At 52.3% G+C, this 21,262-nt stretch overlaps 1 protein-coding gene across 1 annotated transcript in view; it reads left to right on the forward strand.

Moving 5' to 3' along the window:
• The window catches only part of ADGRB2 (adhesion G protein-coupled receptor B2), a 153,844-nt gene that overhangs the window by 33,715 nt on the left and 98,867 nt on the right, over window positions 1–21,262 (forward strand). The gene's annotated exons all lie outside the window — the stretch shown is intronic.

Raw genomic sequence — 21,262 nt, forward strand, 5'->3', positions numbered from 1 at the left:
TTGACTTCTGCTCCTCGGCCACTTAGTCCTTTTGAAAACACCCCTGATATATGCTTTTATTTTTCAGTGGTAGCTGCTGTTGGTTATTTGTCCTAGAGGCGCGCCAGCAGGCCCCAGCGGAGATGTGCGCTGTACTGGGCTGGGCACTGTACCTGCACGCAAGAGACGGTCCCTGTCCCAGAGAGCTCACAGTCTAAATAGATCAGACAGACACAGGGTGGGAGAAAAGAGCTGATGGAGAATGGAGGGACAGAGAGGCTGTTCTTCATCCAAGCTCACCCAGGCAGTCTAGGGCAGAGCCAGGAATCAAACCCACACTGCCTGGCTACCAGATGACCATTTTAGCACCATAGACTACCTACTTTAGACAACTGTGGGGTATTAATTAGTAGGGGCTCCATTGTGTTAATTATTGTACCCATAGTTACAAAACTAACCATAGCTACAAAACCCGTGAGCAGAAACTCAATGACTGCCCACTGGCCTTGAAGGTAGAACTGGCAAACGTCATCTTTGGTCTATACCCAAGAGAATTCTCTTTCCAGCCCATTTTACCAATTCAGTCCTGTAACAGGACTGATCCAGGCTCTTTCTGGCTTTCCAGGCTACCGGACCTCTTTGATTTTTTCCAAATGCTTAATTTCTACCCAGGAAAAATATCATAGCAATTTTCACTGGAGATATTTCCTCTCGCCTATTTGTTTGTCTTCTGAAACTTTTGAAAGCATTGAGCCCACTGACGTCACGCCTCCTCATGTCTGGACAGTGGCCCGTGGAGGATACTTTTTCGGTACGCCGCATGGGGAATTGGATGTGATGGCTCTGTTCAATATTAATAGCGGTTGTGTGTCTGTTTTTCAGAGTTGGCTGCTAAAAGTTCTCGGCCACGTCCGCTCTGCAAGGAGAGGGGAGTGTGGGGTTTTGCCGGGAGTGGAATGATGCCCAGGTTCGTAATGCCTGGGCAGGAGAGTCTGTCAATTGTTGTAATAGTGAATAACTCTGGACGCCTTATTTCCACTCCGAGCGTGTCTAGCTTCAACTCCCAGCCGTTGGATCGTGTTCGACCTTCCTCTGTTTGTTCCCCTGGTAGGTCCTTATAGCCTGTAACCAAGTCACCCCTTAACCTTCTCTTTGTGAAGCTAAATGGACTGAGCTCCTTGAGTCTCTCCCTGTAAAGCAGGTTGTCTATCTAAGGTGGGTGGTGGATCTACATGACTACATTACCCGCAGGCCGCCACTTATCACTCGTGCTCTGGCGTTCCATTGGGCATCTCCATTTGTTGACGGAGGGTGGAGGGGATCCTGGAGCCACTGATATCAAGGGTGCAGCTGCAATGCGAGTTTAGTAGCCCTGCGAGGCCCGGGAAGTCTCCCCATTCATCCCCTGCCAGGGCCCTGCTAAGCCCACCAGGCAGCAGGCCCGGCGGGATGGGTCAGTTCTAGACAAGAGTTACTACAAGCCAGGAGCGGGGCCGGCTTGGACAGAGCTGCAGAAGGTGGGGGCAGCTATTGTCCACCCTGTGCGTGAATAGGACTCCCAGCCTCACACCTCTCTTCTCCCCACCTCGCCTCACCGCTGGGCTTCTCCTGGGCTTCAGTTGCTGCACTCTTGCTCCTCCTGCACCTGCAGCCGCCCTGTACAATTGTGCACATACCCACGTGCATCCCCCACCTGCACGCCGGCCTCTGGAGGGCTTCTGGGGCTCCGGCACATGCTTCCTCGTTAGTGATGCCCGGGAAGTGAGCATGGCACCCGGGGTAGTGACACTGGCTCAACCTGGGAAATGCACTACCCTGCTCGGAGCTGGGGCGAAGGATCACGCGCTGGGAGGGACTGCATAGCTCATCCATTAGAGGCAAGAACCACTTCCCAGGTGAGCTGTTGGACCGACTTGGATTCGGATTTGTCCCGGGGAGATTTTGCTGTCGGGGTGGGGGGGCATGTCTAGGCTTTCAGGGGGGCAGGAATGAGACTGCATGGACTCTGCAATTGCACCATGCTCATGTGTTTGGAAAAGCAGAAGCATTCCTCTCCCGCTGCAGAACGGGGCAGGGGCAGGACTGGGGGAATCTGCCTTCTACAGCGCAAATGGCCATGGCCAGACTTGTTGGGTTGATGGGCTGACTCATTGGGCAATTCCCAGGATCTTAAAACGTAGCAACTCCAGAGCACTTACCCGCTGGCTACTTCTGGTGCTTGCCCTGAACGGCTGTGAAGTATCTACCCACCTAGCATCCACATAGGAAGGTGCAAGCATGACATGACTGGTCTCCAAGATTCAGGGGTCTGGAGCCCCTCACCCCATTGGAATCTCCTTTCTCTGGGCCTTTGGGCTTGGAGCCGGGTCTGAACTTTGTGAAGGTTTTTGAAGAGAAGTGTAGCTTGGTGGGAAGGGAGGTTTGGCCCATTCTAATGGCGGGACCCAGCTTGAACTTCAACTGCCCAATGCCTGTGGGGCAGGGGTGTTTGGATCTGTGCGTTTGATCCAGGCTGTCTCTGGTAGCAGAAGTCTTTGAGGCCTAGGCCCGGTGACGCTTGGAGGAAGATGCAGCTGGGTTTAATCTCTGTTCCTGATGTTTCGCTTTCCCTGCACTGCTGCGGTCACCCTCTACAAGCAGGGCCGGGTGGGGCTGGAATGGAACCAAATGGAAATCAGGAAACCTTGTTAGAGCTGAGATAATTGATTTGCAATGGGTTGGGATGGTGGCTTCCGGAGCCAGCTGGAGACCACGGGCTTTGTGTTGTCTTGTTATTTATTTTTTCCCCCCCTTTGCCTCTTTGATGACTGGACATCAAACCAGACAGGCACTGGAGGGCGACGCCGGCCCCCGAGCCTCGCCTGGCACCCACGCAGACGGCTGCTTTTGTTGTCCGTTGCTTTCAGTTTGCAGGCAGGTCGCTCTTCTTGTTCCTGTGGTTTGTCTCAGCTCTTCGTGGGTATAGCAACCTGTTGGGTGTGTGTGTGTGTGTGTGTGTGTGTGTGTGTGGAATGGGGAAGGGCCTGGCAGATTGTGGCTGCACCCATGGCCAGTGGGACATACCTAGGATGGGAGCTAAGTGGGGCGTTGCTGGTTTCATCCCCCTCCCCTGCTGTGTGTGTGTGCCCCAGGTTGCACTCCCTGTCCTCCTAGTGCATGGTGCATGTGTGTGGGGGAGGAGCCCCCTGGTATGTTCCTTCCATTCCCCTCCCTACCACGGGAAACTCAGAAATAAAACTCGATACTGTTATGTGCAAAAAATAAATCAATGAAACCAAAGCCACGCGATTTTCCTAATCTGTTTAAAGGGCAGCGGAGCATGGAAATGAGCTCCCTCGGCTCCCGCTGCTGGAAACCAGCGCCGTGTGCCACCAGGAAGGAGAGTCTTGACGATTGCCATCTCCGTGGCATGAGTTGCAGGGCGCGTGGGCTGCCTGCCGTCCCCGGGGAGGAAGGAGAGGGACGTCGGGTTGGGGGGAAGGATCAGAGCGCCGCGGTTGTCTGAATCTTTGCACCAAAATCTCAGCTAGGTCATGGGCAGGGCTTGATTCTGCAAGGTGCTGAGCATCTGGAGTTCATCCGTGGGAGCCCCTCACCGGATCAGCTCCTTAGGGTATTCCAATGGGGAAATCAGGCTTTAGGGGATAGCTCAGGACTCTCCCCGCAAGGTGCACAGCTAACGAGGAACCAGGCAATAGCACTGCAGCTGGGCAAAGAGACTCGAGTATCTCAGCCACTGGGCGAGTGCAGAACAGAGCGGGCAGCTGCTGTTTTAAGGGCAGGGCCCTGCTTTCATCTCAGTAACCAGGAGTCTGGCCAGGGACTTCCCCAGGAGCAGGATAGGGACCTGAAGGGAAAAAAACAGGGGCTGGGGTTAAGAGTAGAAAGGATGCTCTAGAATCAGCATTGCTGATTCAAACCAGTCTCGTGATATTTGGTGTTTTTCTGAAAGCCCCAGCTTCTGGAGTCATGGGATTTGGGAGGGAGAATCTCAGCTTTTGTTAAAAAAAAAAAAAAAAAACGTTTCTAGCCCTTGTGGGTGCAGAGAAAAGCTTGAAAATGTGACCCTTAAAGGCTCCAAAATCCAACGGCCGATAGCCACAACCCAGCCCTCGTGATTTTTAAGCCAATCAGGCCTTGATTTTGAATGTTTGAGTCTGGCAGTGCTGGATAATAAAGGCTGCCTGTATCCCCCTTTGCACACCTTGGCTAGCCTGAGTCTGTGCATGGTCCTAGGCTAATCCGTATGCTTCTGTTCTCGGTGGCAATAGTTGATAGAGGGGATGGGACAATGGGACTGCCTACAATTGCATATGACCCATCTGAGAGTGCTTTTAGCAAATATCTCCACTGGCCAGAGATGAGGTGCTATTGGGGAGGGCTCTGAGTTACGACAGCGAATTCTTTCCCAGGTGTTTGGCTGCTGGGTCTCACCCACGTGCTCAGGGTCGCTGTATTTGGGGGTCAGGAAGGAATTTCCCCCCAGGTCAGATTGGCAGAGACCCTGGGGCGGGATTTCGCCTTCCTCTGCAGCGTGGGCCATGGGTCACTTGCTGGTTTGAACTTGAGTCACTGGTGGATTCTCGGTAACTTTGAAGTCTTTACATCGAGATTTGAGGACGTCAGTAACTCAGCCGGAGGTTCTGGGCCGATTGCAGAAATGGGCGGGTGGGTGAGATTCTGTGGCCTGTGATGTGCAGGAGGTTAGACTCGATCATGAGGGTCCCTTCTGGTCTTAGTCTGATCTCCTACGGCGGCTGGCAGGCACTGTAACCCTCTCCTGCTGTTTCCCGCACCACTCTGCCAATAGCCCCCCAATCCTAACTACAGCCCTCGCTGGTATCCCAGACCTGGACTTCCCCACTGCTCTGCCAATGCACCTCACTCTGGCACACCCCCTGCTCCTCTGGGAAATGGCCAGATGTTCCCACGTGATTGAAGAGAACTTCCTGCTCCCATCCCTGGATCCGGGACTCTGCTAGTGAGTGAATCCATTGCGTTCCCTGTTTCCTTTCCCTCTCCTGCCTTTGCCCCTATCCCTTTGGAATCCACTTGCACCCATTGCTCCTTGCGGGAAGCTGGCTGATTTTTGAGGCCTGTGCAAGTGCTTCCGCGTGGTTCGTTAAGAGGCATCGGTATAATTAAAGAGAGGAGAGAGAATAGAACCGTGTCAGCCAGAGGCTCCAGAACCCTTTTATCTGCCACATTTAAAAAAAGACAAAGAAAAAGCCGTAATTCTACCCCGGCATGGAATTATTCACGCTGCAAAGTAGCCCTATGGGCGTGAAGATATTACTGCTTGCTGGACATGGCCGCGGAGTGCTCCGTCAGTGATGTTTTATGTACAAAGGACAAAGGCAGCAAAGCTGCGCAGAACTTGTGGGGTTTATTGCTGCAGCTGGAGCTGGTGTGTAACCATTCCCTTCTGTTCAGATCGGCCCAGGTTCGTGTGATAACCCCGGCTGGTCAAACGTCTTCCATCAGAACTTCTTTTCGATGGGAAATGGAAGTTTTGGACATAATGAAATTTTTGCAGAAACCGTCTGCTTTTCTTGAACTGTGGTTTGGTTGGGAAACCGTTGTCTGGAGACTGCCAGACGGTCATTTGAAAATGAAGTACTTGGGTTTAGACAAAAAATAACTCTGGTAGCAATGCACTTTGCACTGGTGTGTGTGTGTGTGTGTGTGTGTTTGTGTATGTGTGTGTGTATGTATGTGTGTGTGTGTGTTTGTTTGGTTCCAAATCTATGCAGTTTGTTTTGGCATTAAAATTCCACAAGTGATGCTGTTGGTCTTCGATTCGGTGATGGCTGATTTTTTTTTCCCTTTATGTAAAACTAACATTTTGGGTACAAACCATTTGATCTCTGTCGGCGAGTGTTGTGTGCAGCCCAGGGTTCTGTTCAGGGCTGACTTTTGGCTGAGTGACTGACACATCAGTGGGGTTGTAATGTGGCCTCCGTCTGAGGATACCACTCAGTCCTCCCTGCAAAATGCTCTTGGTTCCATAGAGGAAAAACCCTGTGTGACACCTGAGTATTGATTTAATATTGCTGGTTAAAGTGGGCACCACTAGAAAGGCACAGTTCCCTGCTCCAAAGCCAGACGAGATCTAAAAAGGATGGTCCAGTGGTTAGGGCACTAGGCAGACATGGGTTAGATTCTCTGCTCTGCCACAGACTTCCTGGTGACCGTGGGCATGTCATTTAGCCTCCCTGTGCCTCAGTTCCCCACCTGTAAAACCGGAATAGTAGCACTGCCCTGCCTCCCAGGGTGTTGGCAGGGTAAGCATGTTAAAGCATGCTCAGCTCCTGCGATAATGGGGGGCAGTGGGGAAACGTGCTGCGCCTGGGATCAGGCCCACGCTGGTGTGGCCGTGGCTAGGCAGGGCTGTAGATCAGGTCCGCACGTGGCGGTGGCTGTGCTCGAGATTAGCCGGGGCTCATGGTGTTCGTTCAGTTTATCTATAGGCTCTGGTAGCGCTGCTCCCTTCCCACTCAGGAGGGATTCCTGCTCTAATTCAGTCCGTCTGAGTGGGAAGGTAAGTTTCATTTTCAGACCCATCGCTGCTTTCCATTTGCACCTCCGCCCCTGCAGCTCCCCACGTCTCCATCTTCCCCGATTCCCCCTCCGTCCTGCCTCGTTCCCCAGCCCCGACCTTCCCCTCCTCCTCCTCGAATTCAGCACCGCACATGCCAGTGAGCGAAGAGCTGTTTGCTAGGCTGCTAACGTGGAGAGTCGATAATTTCCCCTTCAAGCAATTAAGACGAAGCCATTTCTCCTCAATCAGCCTATTTGAATATGGAAATGATTTTTAATTACTCGGAGTCAATATCATTTTATCACTAAAATATGTTTGAATTAGGTTTGCCTGTATTTGCAGGGAACCTAATAAGCTGCATGCACATTTGCTCCAATGCGTGGTTTGCAATGGTCTCATTACTGTAGGAAGGCGCTGCCCTTTGAGGGGGTGGAGCTATTTAATGTCTGAGCTCCTGATGGAATGTGAAATACCGCCAGTTATTCCTTCTTTCTGAGCTCGGGCATCCCTCCTTCTCCATGCCTGGCGCCGAGAGGGCGGGGGGACCCTTTCCCGGGTGGAATTTTCCACGGTCAGTGCTTTTGTTCTCTCTGTCCCACACTGGAGGGTGCTGTCTCCTCGCGCCTTCCCACCAGAATCCCACAGGATGGAAATGGGGCATGCTGCCAGCTGGGCACCATTAATAGGTGGCAGGTTGAAAACAAGCAGAAGGAAGTTCTCGCACCACGCACAGTCAACCTGTGGAACTCCTTGCCAGGGGATGTTATGAAGGCCAAACATAGAGCTGGGGTCAAAAAAGAATTAGATAAGTGGATGGAGGATAGGTCCATCAATGGCTATTAACCAAGATGGTCAGGGATGCAATGCCAGGCTCTGGGTGTCCCTAAAGCTTCAACTGCCAGAAGCGGGGAATGGGCAACAGGGGATGGATCACTTGATTACCAGTTCTGTTCATTTCCTCTGGGATGCTTGGCATTGGCCACCATTAGAAGACAGGACACTGGGCTGGATGGACCATTGGTCTGACCCAGTGTGGCCGTTCTTATGAGGCCCCCACCCTGCCCTGGCAGGAGGCCGTTTCTCTGCTTGCTTTACCTGAAAAGGGTTAACAAGCCCATAGGTAAAAGGAAAGGAGTGGGCACCTGACCAAAAGAGCCAATAAATAAATTAATGGAGATATCCCATCTCCTAGAACTGGAAGGGACCTTGAAAGGTCATTGAGTCCAGCCCCCTGCCTTCACTAGCAGGACCAAGTACTGATTTTGCCCCAAATCCCTAGGTGGCCCCCTCAAGGATTAAACTCACAACCCTGGGTTTAGCAGGCCAATGCTCAAACCACTGAGCTATCCCTCCCCCTGGAATAGGAAGGTAGAACTTTTTAAAATTGGGAAAGAAACTTTCCCTTTGTCTGTTGTTCTCTGGGCTGCAGGGACGGAGCAGCCATGCCGTGTAAGGCTTGAACTAGGTATGAAAATTCACCTTCTATACCTAGCAGAAATGATTTGGATAGGGAATGTTTAGTTAGACACAATCCGCTTTATTTTTTATTTTGGGTTGTGGATCTCCTCTGTGCTAACCCCAGGTGCTTGTTTGTTTGCTTGTAACCTTTAACCTGACCCCCCCTCCAAAGCTAGTTTGGGTGCTTAATTTTTGGAATTGTTTCTTTTAAGATCTAGCAAAAAGCCTAAGTTCCAGATGTAATTTTTTCCTTTTTGTTTTTAATAAAATTTACCTTTTTTAAGAACAGGATTGGATTTTTGGTGTCCTAAGAGGTTTGTGCATGTTGTTTGATTACCTGGTAGCCACGGCCAATTTCCTTTGTTTCCTTTCTCAGCTCTTCCCTGGGGGTGTGTGTGTGTGAAAGGGCTTGAGGGTACCCCACAGGGAGGAATTTCCAAGTGCTCCTTCCTGGGTTCCAAGGGTTGGTTTGGGTTTTTTTTGTATTTGGGTGGTGGCAGCTTTTACCAACCCAAGGTCAGAGAAAAGCTGTAACTTGGGAGTTTAATACAAGCCTGGAGTGGCCAGTATTAATTTTTAAAATCCTTGCGGGCCCCCACTTCTGCACTCAGAGGGACAGAGTGGGGATTCAGCCTTGACAGCATCAGCCAGCAAGACAGGTGCAGTCTGCATGGCTTAGCCTCTTCCCTCAATGTCTCCCAATGCCCAGCAAGTCCAGCCAGCCAAATGTGTTGGGCAGCGAGGGAGAGCGCTGTACACCTCCTCTGCAGCAGAGAGGTGATCTGCATGGTCTGACAGCTCCCGGTAGCTAGAGCACTGGGATCCAGGAGATCTGCATTCGGTTCCTGGCTCTGCCACTGCTTCCCTGGGTGACCCTGGGCAAGTCATTGTCCCCAGTCTTCTGCGTGTGTATTCCAGCCATTTCTCCCATCCTTTCACTGTCTGGCCTATTTAGATTGCAAGCTGGGGCAGGGACCATCTCTTACTATATGTCTGTACAGCGCCTGGCACAATGGGGCCTGAACTCAGCTAGGGGATTTCTAGGGCCCAGGTTAGCTGCCTAACTCCCATTGAAATTAAGGGGAATTAAGTGCCTAAGTACCTTTGAGGATCTGGGCCTACATGCTACCAGAATATAAGCAAATAGGTGCATTTCTCTTGGCCAGCTGGGAGAGCATTACCCCTGTTTTACAGGTGGGGAAACCGAGGCACAGAGCTATGAAGTGACTCACCCCAAGCACATGGAAGAAGCAGAAATTGAGCCCAGACTCCTGACTCTTAGCCTGGTGCCTTAACCGTAAGACCAGCCTTCCCCACTTCTGCTTGGAGTAACTTTTGCAATGTTTGGGATGGAAACTTTTCGGGAGTGAGGGGCGTTTAATGGAAACACAGTGGTCTTTGTTCCTAGAGTCTAAGGCTGGAAAAAAACATTCTGTCCATCTAGTCTGACCCCAATATAACACAGGCCAGGGAACTTTCCTCAGTTACCCCTCTACTGAGCCCAATTGTCGGATTGAAGGAGACTCGTGGGAATGTTTCTATTGCAAAATCTATGCTGTTTAATGACAAGCCTTAAATGTCGGCCCGAGGCCACCTTCCCAAGTCGCCGACAGGAAATTCAGCCAAGCCAAGGCCAGGCAATGGGAATAACACCGATCGAACCAGCCTCTCCTTGCTCAGGTCTCTACGCTTACTGTGCCTGCGTTAGTCAAGGGCATTTCAGGGGGCCGTAAGTGCTTTTGCAAACACATTAGGCCTGAGATGCGGAGAGAGTTCCCAAGGTGCCAGATGAAACCCAAATCCAAGCGTGCACACGCCTGCGTCTGCCTCTCCCGGGGGCTGTCACAGCCTAAAAGGACTGGTTCGTGTAGTGTCTTTCCAAGAAGTGCTCTCTGGCGCTGAAACAGCCTTTGACGACAATTGAGTGGAGTGTCGCTTTTATATCTGCTGTCCCCTCTCTGCTCCTCCTGGGGGACCAGCTCTCTCTATACTCCTCTGTCTCCTCCACTCCAGGTTCTTTGATCCTGTAAGATCAAATTAGAGTTAGATAAAAGGAGGGGGAGGGGGCTTGCACGGAGCAGAGGAAGCCGTTCTGGCTGGCAGGCGATTCAGGGAAGGGGCAGCGAGAAGGCCTGTGCCTGGCTTTGCAGCAGGCAGGTTTTCTGGGGCTCTCTCCCCTGGCACTGGGGATGTGCGTGTGTGGCGGTCAGGCCTGTGCAGTGTGGGTGTGAAATGCTCTCCCGTCACAGCTCTGCACTCACACCATTTACAGCCACTTTGCACAGGCGTGAATGACGCAGCCAGGCAAGAGGCAGGGAGAACTCAGGCCCGGAGTGAGACCGGGGAGGGTTCTAAGAACAGGGAATCCATCCTTTTCCCGGGCGCTGAGAGCAGGCGGGAGCCTCCTCTGCCTGGCACGTGTATCGCAGTGCACGGTCAGCCCCGCACAGAGCTAAGGGCACCTCCGAGCTGTTAGATCCTCAGCGATGGTCCCCTGGTTAAGTTGCTAGTTAGGTTCTCCGTTTATCAAAGGGGCCTGGGAGGGATGTTGAAATGTCAAGCGTTTCTGTTTGGGTTTTCGGTTGTCGGCTGAGTGACATTGCTGCAGGGGTGCATTTCTGCGTGAGACATAGCGGGGCCTGGGCTTTTCTCCTCCCCCTCCCCCCAACTAGCTACCATGTCAAAGCCCACGGGCGAGACTGCGCTTTGACTCACTTCCTGCATGATCCCACTGACTCCTGAATGCTGAACCGTCACAGATTTGGCATTTCCAGGTGAGCAGAGATGCAGCTTTAGGGGCCAATCCAGACAGGGGATCCCAGAGCCAGATGCACCACCTCTGGGCTACCAACGCACTGCAAAGGGAGCACAGGGCAAGGGTGTTAACATCAGAGCCCTCATTTTAGTTCTGAGCTCTGCCACAGACTCCCAGTGTGATATTGGGTAAGTCCTTTTGGGCTTGTTTACATGGGGGCACTCCAGAAAATTAATCCAAATGAACTTAAATGGATTAGTGAAACCCCTGTGTGGTCACTTATTCAGAATTTGGAATAAGCAACTAAATTAAGGGCACTTCAATCCTGCACGAGCTACTCCACACAGGTTTCACTAATCCACTTTGAATTCATACCTGTATTTAATTTGGATTAATTTCCCCTGGGCCTGGTCTATACTTCAAAAGTAGCTTGACAAAGCTGCGTCAGTCAGGGGTATGAAAAACCCACCAGAGCTATGCCAACTTAAACCCCAGTGTAGACACAACTATGTCCACGGAAGAATGCTTCTGTCAATGTAGCTACTGTTGCTTGGGGAGGGGCTGCGTCTACACTGCAGGGTTATGGCATAGCTACAGCAGTGCCGATGAACAAGGAGATGCTTGGATACTAAATCAGCGAGGGCCACAAGGAAGCCTAGATACACAGGGTCAAAGGGCTCACCTTGGAGACTCACACTGACTTTGTCATCCTTGGAAAGAAAGAAGGCTGAGTTGACTCTTGTCTGATTTGATGGGAGTGGGTCAAGGTATGCGAGGGAGGTTTGAGTGCGTGGTAGCAGGGACCAGGTGGCCAGTTAGTGCACAACACACTTATGCAGTCTAGATTTACACCCCTTCTTGGCGTGCAGGTAGCGTTTTGTGCCCGGGTGGCGTTTGATGCCCGCTTTGCACCGGTGGGAATGACTATGAGGCGCTGGGCCACAGAGAATCAAGCCCATAGATGCATCCTGTGATCCAGCCACTAGACGGAGATACAGCCCACGCTGACAATAAGGGGGGTTTCCTCAGGAAATCAGTGGGCAACCTTGCGATTGAGCAAACTGGCGCTGAGGACTGTATTGCGACTCTCTGTCCCAGCCGGCAGCCAAATCGGGCCCGTCCCAGTTTGATGCGGGCTGGAACGGAGCTGGAGAGAATCTGGGCTTTGCTGTCCCTGGGAAACGGTCACAGGAAGGTTTCTCTGAAAGAAATCCCTTCAGTTGGAGGCTTGAAGATGCATTTTCCCCCAGCGGTGAGCTCTGGGCTGGCGGGGGATGGGAAAGGCTGCTCCCCCCAAACATTAGAGCAGCTAAAGCTTTGGTTTATTGCTTTGAAAATCTGTTGGATTTCTGCCTTAAATGTATAGCTCCAGCAACACAGAGCTGAAAAGATAACACTTCCCACCGAAGGCTTAAGCGGCGCTTGCTGCAGCCTTCATGTATATTAATTGAGATGAATATTTATGCAACATTTCCTGCTCTCGAGCAGTGGCTTGTGTTGCAGGCGTGTTCTTTATTTGAACGATTCGTTCATAGCCCGGGCGAGAGGAAGGCTCAGATGTCCAGATGCGAGGTTGGATTTCTTCCCTTAGAGGCTAGGAGCTTTTGGTCTGTTGTTGCATTTTGGACCGCTGGACATAGGTGCGTTGTGGGCTCGGGGACAAGATGAAGAGAGAGAAGCAGGGGAATGAGAAAAGGCGCTGGGGGAGAATAAAAAGGGAGGTGGTTGCTAGGGTGTTAGAGCAGAGAAATGGGTATCAGGACTCCTGGGTCCCCTCTGCCACTGACTTGTTGTGGGGGTTTGGGGGGAATCACTCCTCTCTCCGTGCTTTGGTTTTCCTGTCTGTAAAATGGGGTGATAACACCGTCCTGCTCCCTGGGGGTGCTGTGGCATAGCTGAGGTTGGGAAAATAGTCCATGATCCTTAGGTGAGAGACGGTGATATGAGAGAGAGAAGGCGAGTGAGGTAACGTCTTGTATTGGACCAACTTCAGGGGGGGGGAAGAGACAAGCCCCCGAGCTTCGCAGAGGGAACCAGAGTGTCACAGCTAAACACAAGAATAAAAGGCGGCTACCACTACATGGCAAACCAAGACAGCGAGATGTTCTTAAACCCTGGAACGGCGCTTGCTGTCTGTGGTCTAACTAGGTTGTAGCAGCCTGTGCATTGTGCAGGGAGCGTATTGGTACCCATGGAATACAGCAACTGGCTCTTGGGTGTTGTAAAGCCTGTCTGTTGTAGCTTCCTCTTTCATTAAGTCCTTCGTCCCGGGGAGAAGCTCTAAGGTAAACTGCTGCCAGGCGTCTGTGCTAAACACACTCAGACGCCAGGAGTGTCACAGTGAAGTGGGGGGGATCCGTTTGCGTTTGCTCCCATTAGCCACGTCCAGCGAGTCAGCCTCTGCAGAGAGCGCACCAGGGATGGGGTGCTGTCCCCGCTGCCCGCGTCACTCATGTGCTAACAGGGGGCCAGATAATCCGCTGCCGCTGGATTTCCATACGCGCCCCGCCGGAGCCGCAACCTGACGGCTCCAGGGAATTGAGGCAAATGAACCGTGACGAGCGGGAGCAAAGGTGACGGGTGAAGCTGGGCGCCCCCTGGGACAACAATCTCCCCGCACCCAGCCAAGTGCCGACGGCTTCATAAATCCCCCCCTTCTCGCCGCCAGCGATTGGAGCTATTTACACGGCCCTGGGACCTTAGCACCACAGGCTCTTGGGAGGGAGAGCAGTGCCATTATCTCCACTTTCCAAATGGGGAAACTGAGGCACGGACGGATGCAGTGATCTACTCAAGGCCAGACAGGGCCTCTGGCCAGTGCCCAAACCAGTAGACCCTCCTCCCCCTCTAGCTATTATCTGCACCTTCCTGGACAGCACAGTAGGGATTTGTTAGCCTGCACTGCCCCCCGATTGCCTTTAATAGCAGGAATTCTGCCCATGCTTGAATGAGGCTGCTAGACTCCCTCCGCATTCACACCTGGTGTCTCTCTCTGCACCTTCCAAGCCGCTGTGTCCCACCGCCCATGGCCCGGCGAAATAGTTCCTTTTCCGGCAAGCTTGAAGAAACGTTCTCGCTTTGATAGACAAGCCACTTGGGTTTGGAAAGACGGGGCCCTGTATACTGGGGAGCGGGCTCAGCGTTGCTCGGGGGAGGAACGGTTGTGGCAGCAAAATGATCTGTTGCCAGACACCCAGGCACTAGGGATGAAATCCAGGTTCCACTGAAGTCTTTAGGGATTCTCAATCCAGGAGTCATGAACCCTGGGGTTGGGACCCCCCTGCCCTGCCCGTATTGCTAAATGTTATTTTGGGGAGTGTCCTGGCTGGTGGCAGAGGGGTCCTGGTATGGAGAAGGCTGGACCCACTGCTAGAGTGAGGATGAGTAGGAGACACGCCCATGGTTGCCACCTCGTGCCTGCTCCAGCAGACACCAGGGGTCTTTTCCGTGGCCTTCAGTGGCACCAGCATCGGGTCCATAAGGTAACAAACAGAGCAAGAAGGGGATGTCGCTGGGTCTGATCCTGAACTTTAGCCTAATTTCCCCCCCTCCATGGCTCATCCTCGCTAGCAACGCCTGGAAACAAAAATCCCCTCCATCCTGTTTGCACCCATCAAATGCTCTTCCCCTGCCAAGCCATCCTATACATATCTCATTCTTTTCATCTCCCCTGCTTGCTAAGGATTGCCAGCCTGTTAGTCATCTCTGTGGCTTGTCGCTGAGGTTTGCTGCAATCTCTCTGGCACCGAGGAAGCCTCGGCAAGGCTGTATATAGAGGGAATTTGCTACCGATAGCTCTGTCATTTGAGCCCGTTCCAGCCCAGAAAGGCACAGCGCAGACTGTAGCGTAACTGCCTCCATGTCCATCTGCGTTAGCCCGTTTCATGGTCCCAGACCTTCATTTCAAATCTGGATTGCCGATTTCCTGGCACTGCCCCGCTGAGACAGTGTGAAATTGGTCAGGAGAGGTGAGCAGCTGTTGTGATTCAGTAGAAGGCGCTCTCCCCTCTGAGTCAGGGTGGAACCAACGAGCCGGAGGCTGGGGGGAAGACACAAGGTGGGAGGCTGTAATGTGGGAGGGGCAGCCTTTCTGATGAGACGTAAAACAAGTTCTGTCCACGGGAAATAATTCAGGAGGCTGGAGGCACTTTTTGCAAGAGCAGGAGTGCAAACCTGGGGTCCGGGACTTATTGCAATTGGAGTAATTGCACCTTGTCTCCATATGCAGATTTATTTGCATACAGTATTCTCTTGTGGCATGGCCATGTGCTCTTAGGCCACACTTCAGGGAAGAACTAAACCACATGCTTAATTTTAGGCATGTGTTTAAGTCCCATTGACATCAGTGGACCTTAAGCATGTGCTTTACTGAATTGGCACCTTCATCAGCTGCCCGCCTTCATGCCAGAGGGGGATGCACACCAGTAGTGGGTTACGGGACTCCTCTGTACATTTTTGTGTGTCTATTTGTTCAGAAAGTTTTCCAAACACTTTAGATCCTCTGTGCTGTAGGGCCTGCAACACACATGCTGTTATTGCTACATGAGTTATTATTCTTATCATAGCCAGCCACGCACTCGGCAAGCTGACCTCTCGGGTGAGGCAAACCACTTGGGAAGTGCCGGGGTGAAGGGTGCTGGAGAAATGTATGTCATGGTTGATATTTTATCCTAGCTAAGCAGGCGTACGACATAAACGGAGGGGTCCAGTCTCCCCGCTGATGAAAATCGGCAGAGCTCTGACTTTAATGCCAGGGAAAAGCGCTGGCTTCAGCAGAGCGTTGCTGATTTCCACCAGCAGAGGATCTGGCCCGGAGGCGTGAATAATTCCCTTCAGCCCCGTTCTTGCACTGTTTGTTTCTTTCCCCTTCAGCACAGAGGGCGGCAGCGTCACTGGCGGCCAGTTCTTCAGATCGTGCGGCACTTGGAAAGGAAATAAACCCTCCCCCCCGCTGAAATGTACTTTTCTAGCTTAAATGACAGCATTTATGTTACTCTGGAACCACTGGGGATACTGCTGTTGGATCGAGACCCGCAGCAGTGTTCCTTGATCCTTGACAAACCCATAAATTGAATTTTATTCTAGGACATTTTCATATTACTGCTCCTCTGTTTAATGTGCACATTGCACTTAAACTCCTTTGTTTCCCTTCATATTCCCCCCCCCCCCCCACTGGAAAAAACAAAGCTTTAAATCGCCTTTCAGCTGACTTGTGGCCCGTAGTGTAGAGCGCTGCATGGAGGAGACGCACCAATTTGTATGCACCAACAGGCCGGGGAGTGGGTAGTAACCGGGCATCGTAAATTTCTTTAAGGTGCCTTGCAGGACACCTTCATTGGGTCCTTATTACCTTTTTCCATTAAAACAGATAATCTTGCAAAACAAATCTCCCTTTTATTGTGCTTTTGTTTCTTCGTCCGTGCTATTTGGAGCAAAGTTTATGAGAAGAGATTTGAAGAGGAAGTTGCGGTTATTAGTTGGTGGAGAGGTTCTTGGGGCCTGCCCCTTTATTGTTACGTGAACTGCAGTAGAGCGCAGAGAGGTCCCATCGGAGATTGGGACCCCAGTTTGTTAGCTGCTGACCTCTTCTGAAAATCTGGCTGCTTATTGCAGTGTCTAAAAGGGGCCTGAGTTCCAGATCCACAAAGGTAGGTAATCAGTGGAAGTTAGGAGCCTATCTACCTTTGCGGATCTAGGTCTGAGTTCTTGAAACCTGGCCCCAACGAGCCAGATTTCCATCAGCTCAGCTCCCATGGAGGTAGGCAGCTAAACGAGGGTTGGATTTTGAAAAGAACTTGATATCCAGTGTGCCGAGTTCTTAGGAAAGCCTGGCCCCTTCCTGGGTGCTGAACAGAGTTGTGGGGGGAAGAAATGGGTTTCCAGTCCCATGGAAATTTCGCAGATTTTGAAAAACTCTGGTTTGCACAGGGAGGAAACCAAGATATTCTGAAAGCTGTCAGGAAAACCCAGAGAGATCCCAGCCCCAGAATAACCAATAGCCCAGTGGGCCGGACCCTCGCCTGCAAGATAGGAAACCCAGGTCCAAGTCCCTGCTTTGTGTGATTCGGAACAGCGACTTGAACCTGGCTGTCCAACCTGCCAGGTGGGCACAGTGACTGCTGGGCTGTTGATTGGTCTCTCTCTGGTTTTGACCAGAAATTCCATCCTGGCCCTGTGAAGCCTTCCCCACAGAAGTGGGGTTGAATCTAGGACGTTCCCGTGACCAGACTGGGTTTCAACAAATCAGCATTTTCTGATGTCCAAAAAATCCCGACCAGCTCTGGTGCTGAAAATCCTGGCCCTCTCCTTCTGTCTGAGTGAGCCTGGGTGGCAAGTAAGCGGCACATGTTCATAGCAGAGCATTGCGTGGAATTTGGGTGGTGATGTGGGAACAAAGCAGGGTGGGGGCAAAAACTCCCTCAAACCAGCAGCACCAGGGGACGCTGCTACATCTCAAGTCTGCGTCCGTCTAGGAGCACCTGTGGCATACGGTGACGGGTGCTTTAGAAACGAGTAAACAATAAAATAAATAATAAATGCCCGGGCACCGAGGGGACCCATGTAAACCTGGCTAGTGATTACTGCCTTAATGGACAGGTCTAATTTCCATTAGTCCCACAAAGCCCCGATGTTACAACCTTCATAATCTCAGCTGCTGCTCTAATTATGCCCTTTGTGCCACTCTGGTTACACTGGCTGTATGGTACCTTACAATTTGCATTAATTTGTTCATCATGTGCTGCTGAGAACTTTAATTTTAGGAGGGGAGGGGAATGGATGAGTTGACGGGGGCTGGGAAGAGGTTACTGAGCTTTTCCTCTCTAGGTCACTGGTGGGAATCCAAGCCGCTGCTTTGTCAGGACGGAGCCCGGAGGGTGGGAGACGCTTTCCCTCCAAGCAGGAGATATTCCTTCCCTGGGAATTTCCTGGTGCTGCTCAAAGTCGAAGGCAAGACACTGAGCTAGGTGGGCCCACGCATCTGATGCAGCCTGGCAGGTCCTCGCCGTTGCAGCCTAACGAGCTGCGTGACCAGCGGTTCCTAGGAAATGAATTTGTGGGGTCTCAGGCCGCACTCTGCAGTGTCCCCATCAAGCTATTCACGCCAGTCGGGCTGTAGGCAGAGAGGCCAGGAGGAGGTGGGGGAGAGGGGGAGGTGATTTCCCTGCTTGCTCTGTAGGAAGAGAGGATGTTGGTCTCCGCAGTTGACCTGCCAGCAGCGTGGAATTCCCTCCAGGGCTGGTCCTAGGAGAGGATTTGCAATGGTTCTGGCACCAAGCTGGGACTCTGAAGCAAGCACCCCGTTGTCCTGGTAACAGTGAGGCTAGCGCAGGGCCCTTCCCGCTCCAAAAGCCACAGGTCCCTTCCTCTGCCTGGCTAGGGGAGAGGGGGGAGTGTCAGGAGGCAGGAATTAGCCTCTCTGTCTAAGAACCGAAGGGAGGAGCCTGAGATCTGGGGCCCAATTCTCTGCTGGTGCAAGCTGGACCAGGTCCATTGACATCCCTGTGCCAGTTTGCACCAACAGGGAATTTGGTCCCTGGTCTCTTCTTGTGCTGTATTTTTATGCATCGTGCCAGAGGCAAAAGCGAAGGCTTTGTGCTAGCCTCCTGCCCAAAGGCTCAGGACTTCCCTCCAGGAATACATGGAGTGAGGGCCTGATCCTGAACGGTACTGAGCAGCCTGGCCTTGCACCACAGTCAGTAAGAGGGGAGGGCGCTCTGCCCTTCGTAGGACCAGGCCGTGAGATCGTGCTAAGAGGGTGAACGTGAGCGTGGAACAGGGACAAGAATGCCAATCCGCCAGGCCGTGCCGTCAGCTCCCAGCGGAAGCCCTGGAGCGGAGCACACACAGACCATGCTGTACAATCACAGGCATTGCCTGCTGTGGTTTCATAACGCCTGCTTATGGATGGATGGTTTTTTTCAGTACAGAAAGCGCATCAAATGAGCAAAGACCCTTGTACCTTGACTGAGGGATTATTAATGGTGAAGGCAAGCTGCAATTATCTGTGTGAAACCGTATTTCTTCGGGGATATTCCCTCTTACAATTATATTAATTGCAAAGATCTGTAGTTGGGTGTATTTGTTATGGAGTATTTCCCATCTTAATGACTTTCTCATCAATGCAAAGGGAAGCATAACCTTCCCTGCCCCCAATTCTGTTCATCGTAGTTAGCTGCCTCCCAGGACTTGAAGACTCACAACCTTTCCTTCCCTGCGGCCTGCACCTTTGGCAGGTTTGTGTCCTCTAGTGATCCTGAGCTACATGGGTCTCCTCCGTCATGCTGCCGGCCAAGATCTGTGAGAAAACTGATTTAGTTGGGGATTGGCCCTGCTTTGAGCGGGGGGTTGGACTAGATGACCTCCCGAGGTCCCTTCCAACCCTGATATTCTATGATTCTAATAGTGACCCGCCCTTTGTACACAGACCTCTTCAACCACCCGCCGGCTCACCTGTCTTCTAGACGCCCTTTATGCCACCATGACGGGGGAATCTGCTTGGTGCAATGAGCGGCCAGCGACGACCGTCGTTAATCACTCCCTCGTCACTGACCCAACCATCCGTCCACCAGCTTTTGATCTGCCAAGGCACCCTGGTGTCATCTCTGAACAGGGCAGGACAGCTGTGTGGCCAATCTCTCTAAATGGGATTTTCCGAATGACCCGCGATGCAGCCGGGGTCAACGTCAGACTGTCACATATCCCTGATGAGCGCCCACTGACTTATTTGGATGGTGGGCTACAGGCGGTCCACCTGGCCGATGCTGATTGTGCAGACGTTGAGAAAGACCGAACCCGGGGTAGGGCTACCCAAGCAGGACAGGTCCAAGGGGGAGGGACGACCAGATGCACACTGTCCTCTGGGTGGGGTGGACAATAGGCCAAGAACCTCTCCCTGTCAAAATGTTAAGTTAGAGAAACCCACCAATGTGGCCTCTCATCAGACAGCAGGCTAGATCGGGAGGAGGGAGGCCTTGCTCCTGCTCTAAGTGCGGTTTGAAGGATTTAAATCTTTAATGCAGGTTGATTGCACCCTGTGAAGTGGAGAAGTACAGTTATCCCCATGGGGAGCCAGGGCACAGAACCTGACTAGCTCAAGATCACACAGGAAGCCGATGAAAAGAATCGGAGTCCCCGCCTAGCACACTAACCACTGACCCAGCCTGTCTCTTGTCAGTTGACTTTCCATTAACTGTAAACAGTACAGGGACCATGATACTATTGATCAGTTTGGATATTCTCCAGTAGAGGGCAGCAGTGCCCAAAATTCCCAGCTGTTTCTGTACGCCATGCCTTAATATCGGTGCACGGGGTGTGATAAAGGGATTGCGGTTTTACTGTTCATCCTCCCCCTGCCTGTGAAACTGAGTGTTTCCCCTTGCCCAGCCGTCTGAGTGACCTGTTGCTGTTGTGCCGAGGTCACAAATGAAAGCGGTTCCAATCCCCCGGGGGAGAATTGCTCACACCGCAAAACCACCCAGCTGTGTGCCGTGAATAATCAACAGGGTTTGAATAGCATCGGCTGGGTAGCAACCCCGGCGGAGGAGATGGAGGGCTGGGAAGCTGCCAGCTGAGGAAGTCCCTGGAGATGAGGGGGATCTGGCTGGGGCTAAGGAATGGGAATCAGTCTAGTTTAAAGCCAGGCTGCTCCCCTGTGACCCTGTTGATGCTTGAGAGGTTTTTGGGCCCTGCTGCAATGTGACCTCTGTCGCTCTGTGTAGTCTGTGCTGACCGGCCCAGGCACATTTCCTGGCACCCTCATAGAAACAGGCTGCCCGACTCCAGGCTAATTCCAGGCAGCCGGAACTCTGTGACCCTTGTCAGCATCCCCGCTGCAGGGCGGTGTCTTTGTCAGGGGGTCGGATTTAGAATGATCACACAACACAAATGTGCACCTAGACATCACACGGATGCACACGGAGATGTTCAGTACATGTGCACACATCTCCGGGCATGTACACACCCAATGTGTGCACACATTTCACCCTTGCACCCCTACACACGATACAACACCTGTGTGCCCATCTAAGCACTCAGCACACCAGCTCTGCACATTTCACATCCACTCACCTGTACGCAGCACATGTCAACACATCTGTGCCCTACAGCTCCCCCCACAAAAACTACGGGCACATGCATCCTGTGTGCTCTCTACTTGCATATCCACACATGCTCCAGACCTCATGTGCCCGTACATAATCTGCCTACGTTGATATGGGCAGTCAACACTTACGCTCCCCCTGCCCCCCAGCATGTCTTCACCAACACACATGGCCACGCAAAGGCACATGCCTAGACACACCGATGTGTGCACACACTACAACCCACCACACACCTGTGCTCCACAAACCTCTCCACACCTGGGCACAGCGCCATGCACACTTTTGTGCGGGTGCACACACCTGTGCACTGCAACATTGCACACCTAGGTGCATCCTCTCTATATGCACAGACATCCCTGCAACACACCTGGGCACACCCCCACGGCTCACACGACACAGCGGTGCCCGTGTACACCCCCCCCGCCCCAT

This window comes from Chrysemys picta, chromosome 23 (assembly GCF_011386835.1).
Source record: "Chrysemys picta bellii isolate R12L10 chromosome 23, ASM1138683v2, whole genome shotgun sequence".
In the NCBI taxonomy this organism is placed as follows: Eukaryota; Metazoa; Chordata; order Testudines; family Emydidae; genus Chrysemys; species Chrysemys picta.